Here is an 8869-nt window from a genome sequence, read left to right on the forward strand (position 1 = left end):
TCTAGGCTTGTCAATTTTGTATCAGTTTTGTGACTAAACATGTCTTTTGTACTTCATCTTTAAGTTGACTTTAACCACTGAAATTGCATAAATAGATCTGTAAGATTATAATTATAAAAAAATTATTGCATAGATGAGTAGTGTAATTGAATCTTTAGAGAAGGAAATGTAACTTTTTGCCATCAGAATCTTGCCTCTTGACAAAGAACCCTGCAAGCACCAAGTGGTATCTTTTATCTATGTCTAACTTAGTGACTGCTGTTTATTTTACCCATATCATTCTCTTTGATTACTTTTTTATTTTGCTGGTGAGCATTCATGAGCAATCTTGTTTGCATAAAGTTTGTGAAAATGAGCAACTTTTTCTGAGTTCTTGCAGACCCCAAAATGTCTTTCTTTTGCCCATTAGTTTGACAATTTCTCTTTACCTTTTTTTTTGTTATTGAGGTATAATTTGCATGCAGTAAAGAAAATGAGGCCTGGCCTGGTGGCTCACACCTGTAATCCCAGAAATTTGGGAGGCCAAGGTGAGCAGATCACTTAAGATCAGGAGCTCAAGACCAGCCTGGCTAACATGGAGAAACCCAGCCTCTACTAAAAATACAAAATTAACTGGGTGTGGTGGTGCATGCCTGTAATCCAGGCTACTCAGGAGGCTGAGGCAGGAGAATCGCTTGAACCTGGGAGGCAGAGGTTGCAGTGAGCTAAGATTGCGTCATTGCACTCCAGCCTGGCTGACAAGAGTGAAACTCCTTCTCAAAAAAAAAAGAAAAGAAAAGTAAAGAAAAGAAAATGAATCATAAAGAAAAAAAGAAAAGAAAATGAATCATAAATGTATATATGTAAAAAAAATGGATGTATATATGTAACCAGTGCCCATATTAAGATATAAAACATTTCTATCACCCAGATGTGCCACTTTTGAAACAATTCTACTGCTTCACCTCCTCAGGCAATGACTAGGGTCTATCACCACAGATTAGTTTTGCCTATTCTAGAACTTCATATAAATGGAATGGTTAAGTTTCTTTGTGTTTGGTTTCTTTTACTCAACATGTTAACTATGAGATTGTCCCATGTTATTGTGCGTATCAGTAGTTTGCCCTTTTTAAGGAGATGTGTTGTAAGTTTATCCACTCTTCTGTTGAAGGACATTTGGAGTGTCTTAAAGTTTTGGCAATTACAAATAAATCTGCCGTGAACATCTTTGCACATGTCTTTTTGTGAACATCTCTTGGATATGCACTAGATCCTGTCAAACATTTTCCAAAGTGGCTGAGCCATTCTCACTCCCACCAGCAGTAGATGAGAGCTGCAGTGGATTCACATCCTCATCAACACTTGTTGTCAGTCCTCTTGATTTTAGTCATACTGGTAGATACATTGCTGTGGGTCTAATTTGCATTTCTGTGATGAGAAATGATGAGGAGTGTCTATTCATATGTTTACTGGCCACTTAGACAATCTTGGATTGATCATTTGACAGGAGATACAATTTCAGGTTCAAAATAACTTTCAGGATATTGAAGGAATTGCTTTGTTATCATCAACACGATGACTGTGGACAATTTTATTCTTGTTTTTATGTAAGTCGCTTGCTTTAATCCCTCTGGAAGTTTTTAAAACTTGCTCTCTGTTGTTGGAGTCCTGTAGTTTTATCAAGATGAAGTGAAGTGTGGGGTTTTTTTTTTTTTTTTTCATTAAAATTGCTTGATTCTCAGTGAGTCCTTTCTATGGGAAAACACCTGTATTTCTTCAGCCAAGAAGAAACTTTACATTTAACTTGATGACTAAATTGTCCTTTATACTTCATTTTTAAAGTTGACTTTCCTATGTTAGGTTCTTGCCCCCTTCCTCACCTTCATGCATGTTCTCTAATGGAATGTTTGTTACACAGATGTTAGATTACCTGGAGTCCTCCTCTATCTCTTTTAACTTTTCCCTCAGTGTTTCCTTTTTTTTTTTTTTTTTTTTTGTGGAGTCTCACTCTGTCACCCAGGCTGGAGTGCAATGATGTAATCTTGGCTCACTACAACCTCCACCTCCCAGGTTCAAGTGACTCTCCTGCCTCAGCCTCCCAAGTAGCTGGACCTACAGGTGTGTGCCACCACACCGTCTAATTTTCGTATTTTTAGTAGAGACAGGGTTTTACCATGTTGGCCAGGCTGGTCTCAAACTCCTGCCCTCAGGGGATCCACCCACCTCAGCCTCCTGAAGTGCTGGGATTACAGGTGTGAGCCACCGTGCCTGGCCTTCTCTCAGTGTTGTCCCATGTCTTTATCCTTCTGCTTTGAGTCATGGGAAATTTCCTTGATGTTATGTGTGACATAATCATCAAATCAAATCAAATGAACTTTTGTCTTAAAGGAGAATTTACTGTTCCTTTTGGGCCTAATAAGCATGGGATTAAAAAGGCCCAGAGTCCAGCATGTCCCAGTGCTTCATTTTAGAAGGACAAGACAATAAAACCTGGGACAAAAAGGAGTTAATGACTCAGTCAAGGTCATTAGATTTGAGTAGCAGAGTTAGGGTTGGATGGCCCAATTATTTTTCCACCACATCATGTGAAGTGTGAAATGGCCCCAGAGAGGAGACACCTTTAGCAGGGGCCCTTCATGGCATCACCAGATACATCATGTCATCGTGACCTGTTTCCTGCAGACAGCTTCTTCCAGCAGCTCAGGCCTCCCATTTTGTCTTCCCGTGTGCCCTGTAGCATGAATCTCTTCCCCACATGCTCTAACATCTACATTAATGAGCAAGCCTATTAGGGTTTGGTTTATTCTTTGACATTTCTGCCTATATGTCTTCTCTTCCCAGTGAAGCTCTTGGGACCTCAAGACAGGGACTCACATTCTTCTGGCTTCTCTATAGCACAGCACTGACTCCACTAAGGGGGTGCTAGATATATTTGGGGACTCCCTGGACTCCTGCAGTGGGGACGTGATTTATTCATCTCTGAAATATTACCCAACCTAGTGCAGTGCCTGGGACATAGCAGATGCTGACAGTCTCTACTGACAGAGCATTTCCCATCAATCTAAACTGGAATATCGTACACATACGGTTTTTCTTAAGGGCCTCTTTTCAACTCTGGGAATTTATATGGCACAGTTAGTTGAAAGGTAATTGACTTTGGGGAACACAGATTCTTCTCTTATTATCTCTGGATCTTTAAGCAGTTCACACAAGTGTTCTGACCCTCCTACGACGTGGGCCATTTCCACGGAACCTGGAGTGAGGGGAGGAGAAGGGGAGAGATTCCTACTCTATATGATTGTTGTGAGAGTAAAATGAGATAGAGAAATAAGATGTCTGTCAATTGCAGATCATTTAAAAAAGCTCAGCTTCCTTCCTTGTCCCCCTTCCTCATCCACAAAAGCCATTGGCCATCATCAGCCCAGCAGTTCCTTCCCTCACTACTCACTCCAGGGTCAAAAGAAAGGCTTTGCTATAAATTAAATGGAAATGCCCTCAATGTTCCATCTACAGTGCCTTTGCTGAAGGAGAGGTCATTAAAATTTAGAAGCTTTCATTTTCTTCTTAATGATCTAGCTGGGTCTGGAGGAGTGATAAATATAGCCTTTCTCACACCTTTGAGTCAATGAGCCACAAGATGAATTTTAAAAGCTTACTCTAATTAAGCACAAGCTGTACTCAATATTCATTCAGATCTTTCCCTTTCTAATAAGCTACAACTTTCACTTCTGCAGGGCAGAAGGCTCCAGGGGCCCCGTGGTTCCATTTGGAAGCAGAAGTCAGTCTCTGCCCCACTCAGAACTCTGCGTTCATTCCCTGTCCCACACCACGGAATCAGTCAGACCAGCCTGACAAGCTCAGCCACCTAACCCTGTTCCCTCCCTGCCAGGGCACCATCTGCACCAAAAAGATACCCCAGAAAGGCAGGCCAGACCCACAAAATCACCTCTGTTTGTTTCTGACAGAAACGGGAGCCCATTTCTTTTTTGGGGGGCAGAGCACAGGGTCTTGCTGTGTCACCCAGGCTGGAGTGCAGTGGTGAGATCTCAGATCACTGCAACTTCCTCCTCCTGGATTCAAGCGATTCCCCTGCCTCAGTCTCCCAAGTAGCTAGGATTACAGGTGCACACCAACACACCCGTCTAATTTTTGTATTTTTAGTAGAGACAGAGTTTCACCATGTTGGTCATGCTGATCTTGAAGTCCTGACCTTGTGATCCGCACCACGCCTGGCTTTTTTTTCTTTTTTAGACGGAGTCTCACTCTATCACCCAGGCTGGAGTGCAATGGTGTGATCTTAGCTCACTGCAACTTCTGTCTTCCCAGGTTCAAGCAATTCTCCTGCCTCAGCCTCCAGAGTAGCAGGGACTACAGGTGTGTGCCACCATGCCTGGCTAAATTTTGTGGCCAGGCTGGTCTCGAACTCCTGACCTCAAGTGATCTGCCCACCTTGGCCTCCCAAAGGGCTGGAATTACAGGTGTGAGTCACTGCGCCCGGGCACGGGAACCCATTTCACTCCAACTCGTGATAAAGGCTGGAAGGAGGTGGGAGTGGAAGTGATGGGTCTTTTTCTATTTTCAACTCAAGTGCAGGTGGGAGTCTCCAAAATGACACATGCAGAGTCAATCAAAAAAGAACTTCTGGAAACAGCAGCTGCAATCCCTGCCAACTCACTCTCAGTTCTCCACAATGAATACGCAGTTCAGGCTCTCTCCACCCATCTTCCCTGCCCTTTCGCCCTTTCTTACTCTCAGCTGATGGCCTCACCGCCTGCTTCATGGAGTTAACAGCTGGGAACACTCAAGCTTTCCACTCCAGATCCAGGAATACAACCCAGCCCCACACCCCCAGGCTTTCCTCCTTTCTCCTGGAGAGAGGATGTGGATTTTCTTCCACCAAGCCTGGTTTCCCCTCCTGATTCTGATTCCTAATCATTTCACTTTCCCAGGGACCCAGAGTCCTGATTGCTATTGTTAAAAGCTTTAGACAAATTAAATGTAACAGAATTTAATTGGACAAAGGACCATTCACGAATTGGGCATCCTCTAGAACTAGAAGAGGCTGAGAGAGACTGCAGGGCAGCGCACATGGCTGGATAACGTTTATGGGTAGGAAAACGAATGTATAGAAATTGGGAGTGAGGTTCAGAAACAGCTGGATTGGTCACAGCCGGATGTTTGCCTTATTTGAACAGCTTTAAACAGTTGGTCACCTGTGCTTGGCCCAAGCTCATCTGCTGTGATTGGTTGAGACTTGGCTACTTGTTACAAGACTAGGATGCGGGCTGTTTACATATCCAGTGAGGTTACCATTACCTATGTACTAGAAGCCTTGAGGCCAAGCATAAGCTATGTATGGAGGCAGCTTAGAGTGAAACTGAATGCTACCTTCTTCATCCTCCCATAGCTTTTCCTCCTGTTGCGTTTAGGCATGACCCAGTGTTGAGCATCTAGAGTCCCTCAAGTCCTATTCCAGCCACCAGCCTACTGCTTTGCCTTTTGCCTTTTTATGCAAGCTAGAATGAGGTGTTGATAGACATAAGGCCAGGATTTGCTGGCTGGGGCATGCTGCTCGGCAGTTAGTGCTTTCCAGTGGCCATTGGACAGGTTCCCAAAGGCGACCTTACAGATGCCTTGAATAATGAGGTCAACTTTCAGAGTTTGGCTAAAATATTCGCTTATAGGCACTTAAAACTGAATCAGCTAATCTTTGCACTACCTGAATAATGAGGTCAAGTTTCACAGTTTGGCTAAAATATTGGCTTACAGGCACTTAAAACTGAATCAGTTAATCATTGCACTTCCTCACATAATATTGCATTTATGCCATATTGGTTTATTTATTTTCTCTCTTTCCCACTAGATGACATGAGCTCCACAAAGACTGACATTTTGTGTGTTGTCGTCACTGTATCTCCATGCTTGCATCAGTGCGTGACCCCTCTTTGTACCCAAGCAACACTTGTTTTTAAAACAACTGGATTAGAAATGAACACCAAAATTACCAGTACTATGAAGAACACATACATTAAAACCCAACTCATCATAAAAATATTAAAAATTGGTGAAATGAGATGAAAGGTATCCAGGTGTTTATCCAGCTCTTCTTTCCATTTTTCTGTAGGCTTGCAATTGAAAAGCCAGCAGCTAAGAAAGAAAAGCACTCCACCTAAAATAGTGGTTTTAATTTCAGAGCTGTTTTTCATGATTGAAATTAATATTCCAGTAAGAGAACACTGAAACCTTCTGAATTCTTGCAAAAGTCACCATCATCTTTTTATTCATCATCCAGGAACTAAAATTGAGCAACAAAATTAATTTCTCACATCTTTTTTGTTCTACTGCAGAAAGTTGACATTTTGTCTTCACAAACTTAGGCAGCACATTGCCGCTGTCCTTGGAACTACACACCAGGCAAAATTTCTCCTGCCTGGCACCCTTGATGGGTGGACAGAGACCACAGAAGCTGAAATTCCCGCCCCCAGAGGTCTTAGAAGAATCTCTATGAGGGGTAGCTTGTCAGAGTCTGACATCCTAGGTTTCATATCTGTCCAGATTCCTGCGGAATCATTATCCTCCTTGGGCTTAGACACAACAGGGGTTGGTCTTGATTTGTTTTAGTTAATTTGGGGAAATTTATTAAGTCCATATCACTATGCCTCCTGGACTCAAGCAATCCACCTACCTCAGCCTCCCAAAGTGCTGGGATTACAAGAGTGAGCCAATGTGCCCGGCCACATCAGATACTCTTCATCAGCAGGGAAGAGCTCAGAACAAGACCAGACCTGTGTCTATCACAGCCTGTGGATCAGTATTCCAGAAGACATACTCTGATGCAGGATCCAGATTTCCTCTTCCTTTCCTGAATGTGGTTTTATAAAAAGGTGGAATTAAAATAGGGTCCATTAATCAACGGCCATGAGTTTAGCTAATAAAACTCACAAAATCTTATGAACTGTCATGAATGACCTGCTGATTGAAGGATCTCTTTCATGTCACCTAATCCAATTCAAGGCCTAGGAATAAAATCATTTTTAATCCATGACCTTTTTTCCAGTGCATGAGCTGAGGCTCATCTCCACATCTTCTTGGCTTAGTGGTTGTCATAGACCCTTGAGATCTTACATGGTTTGGCTGCGTCCCCACCCAAATCTCATCTTGAATTCCCACGTGTTGTGGGAGGGACCTAGTGGGAGGTAATTGAATCTTGGGGGCAGGTCTTTCCCATGCTGTTCTCATGACGGCGAATAAGTCTCATGAGATCTGATGGTATTATAAGGGAGAGTTTCCCCATCCAATCTCTCTGCTTGTCTGCTGCCATCCACATAAGACGTGACTTGTTCCTCCTTGCCTTCTGCCATGATTGTGAGGCCTCCCCAGCCAAGTGAAACTGTAAGTCCAATTAAACCTGTTTCTTTTGTAAATTGCCCAGTCTTGGATACATCTTTATCAGCAATGTGAAAATGGACTAATTCAACATCCCAGTACTCCTCCACCTAGGAATCTAGGGTTGCTCCATGTAAACTTTGTCCAACACAACAAAGGCTTCTAGAATAAGCAGGGGCAGATTGGGTAGCATCTAAGCGTGCAGCCCAGAGGCAGGCTTGGTGCAGAATGGCAGAGGCAGAAATTCATGATAAGCTTTCTAGGGAGGGTGGGGAGAAAATCCAGAGGCAAAGATATGACCAGAAACTGGGACCAGTGCCCATTCATGGCCATCTAAGTCTCTCCCGTCATCCCAGGACATGCAAGCTCCAACACTATTGCCAACAGTGTTGAGTACCTTGGCCTGGACTCATGGTCTTCCACACAGCTCTCAACCTTCCCCTTCATCATCTGGCCCATTTGCTCTGGTCCAGTCCATGCATTCACTGTCCTGATATGCTTTGCTCTATACTTCTCTTTTCCTTCCTCCTGCCACTTTCCCCTCCTCTAGCAAGGTTTCCATGGGTCAGTGTCCATCCCTCCTCCCACTAGCAGGCATGAAGCTTAACTCTGGAAGTCTTCCTCCCCCAGTCCCACCTTGCTATTGATACGTTTATTCTACCTTCCCTTAGTAATTACATGTTTGGGGCAGCTATATTATTTCTCACCTACTGCTGTTCCTCTTGAATTTTTCATTAGATTGCACCTGTTTTATGTTCTTAATTTGGTGGTTGTGAGGCTGACGAGGGAGAATGGCCTTTCAATCACATTTGAAGAGTAAATGCATTGTCCAATAAGCACTCATTAGACATTTATTTGGAAATACCAAGTACCAGCACTTTGGCTAAATGGGATAAAGAGGGATGGGATCAAATTGAAGAGAAACAACTCTACCCACGTTTCTTTCCTACCATCATGACTATTTAAAAACTGTGATTTGGAGACAGTCTTTAAAGTGGGCCTTCCAACATGAGGCACTTTGGAAGCTTGAGACTCAAGAGTGCCATCATCTTCCCACTCATTCATTCAGAACATACCTATTGAGGAGTCAGGCACTTTTCTAGTTGGGGAGACAGGCAGTGATTAAAACTTGACTTTGGCCTTCAAAAGAGCTCGCAGTATAAAAAAGGAGCTAGGTAACTATTCCACTGATTAAAGTATATTTTAATAAGTGCTATAGTATTAGGATTAAGAAATTGCCTGGGTTCAAATCCCAGTTCTACTACTTATCATTTGTGTGACCTTGGAGAATTTACTTAATCTCAGTTTCCTGATTGTCTTAGTCCATTTTGTGTTGCCATGAAGGAGTACCTGAGACCAGGTAATATATAAAGGAAAGAGGTTTATTTGGCTCATGGTTTTGCAGGCTGCACAAGAAGCATGGTGCCAGCATCTGCTTCTGGCGAGGGCTTCAGGCTACTTCCACTTGTGTTGGACAGTAAAGGGGAGCCAGCATGTAGAGATC

This window comes from Rhinopithecus bieti, unplaced genomic scaffold (genome assembly GCF_001698545.2).
Source record: "Rhinopithecus bieti isolate Rb0 unplaced genomic scaffold, ASM169854v2 scaffold_28547, whole genome shotgun sequence".
NCBI classification, from domain to species: Eukaryota; Metazoa; Chordata; class Mammalia; order Primates; family Cercopithecidae; genus Rhinopithecus; species Rhinopithecus bieti.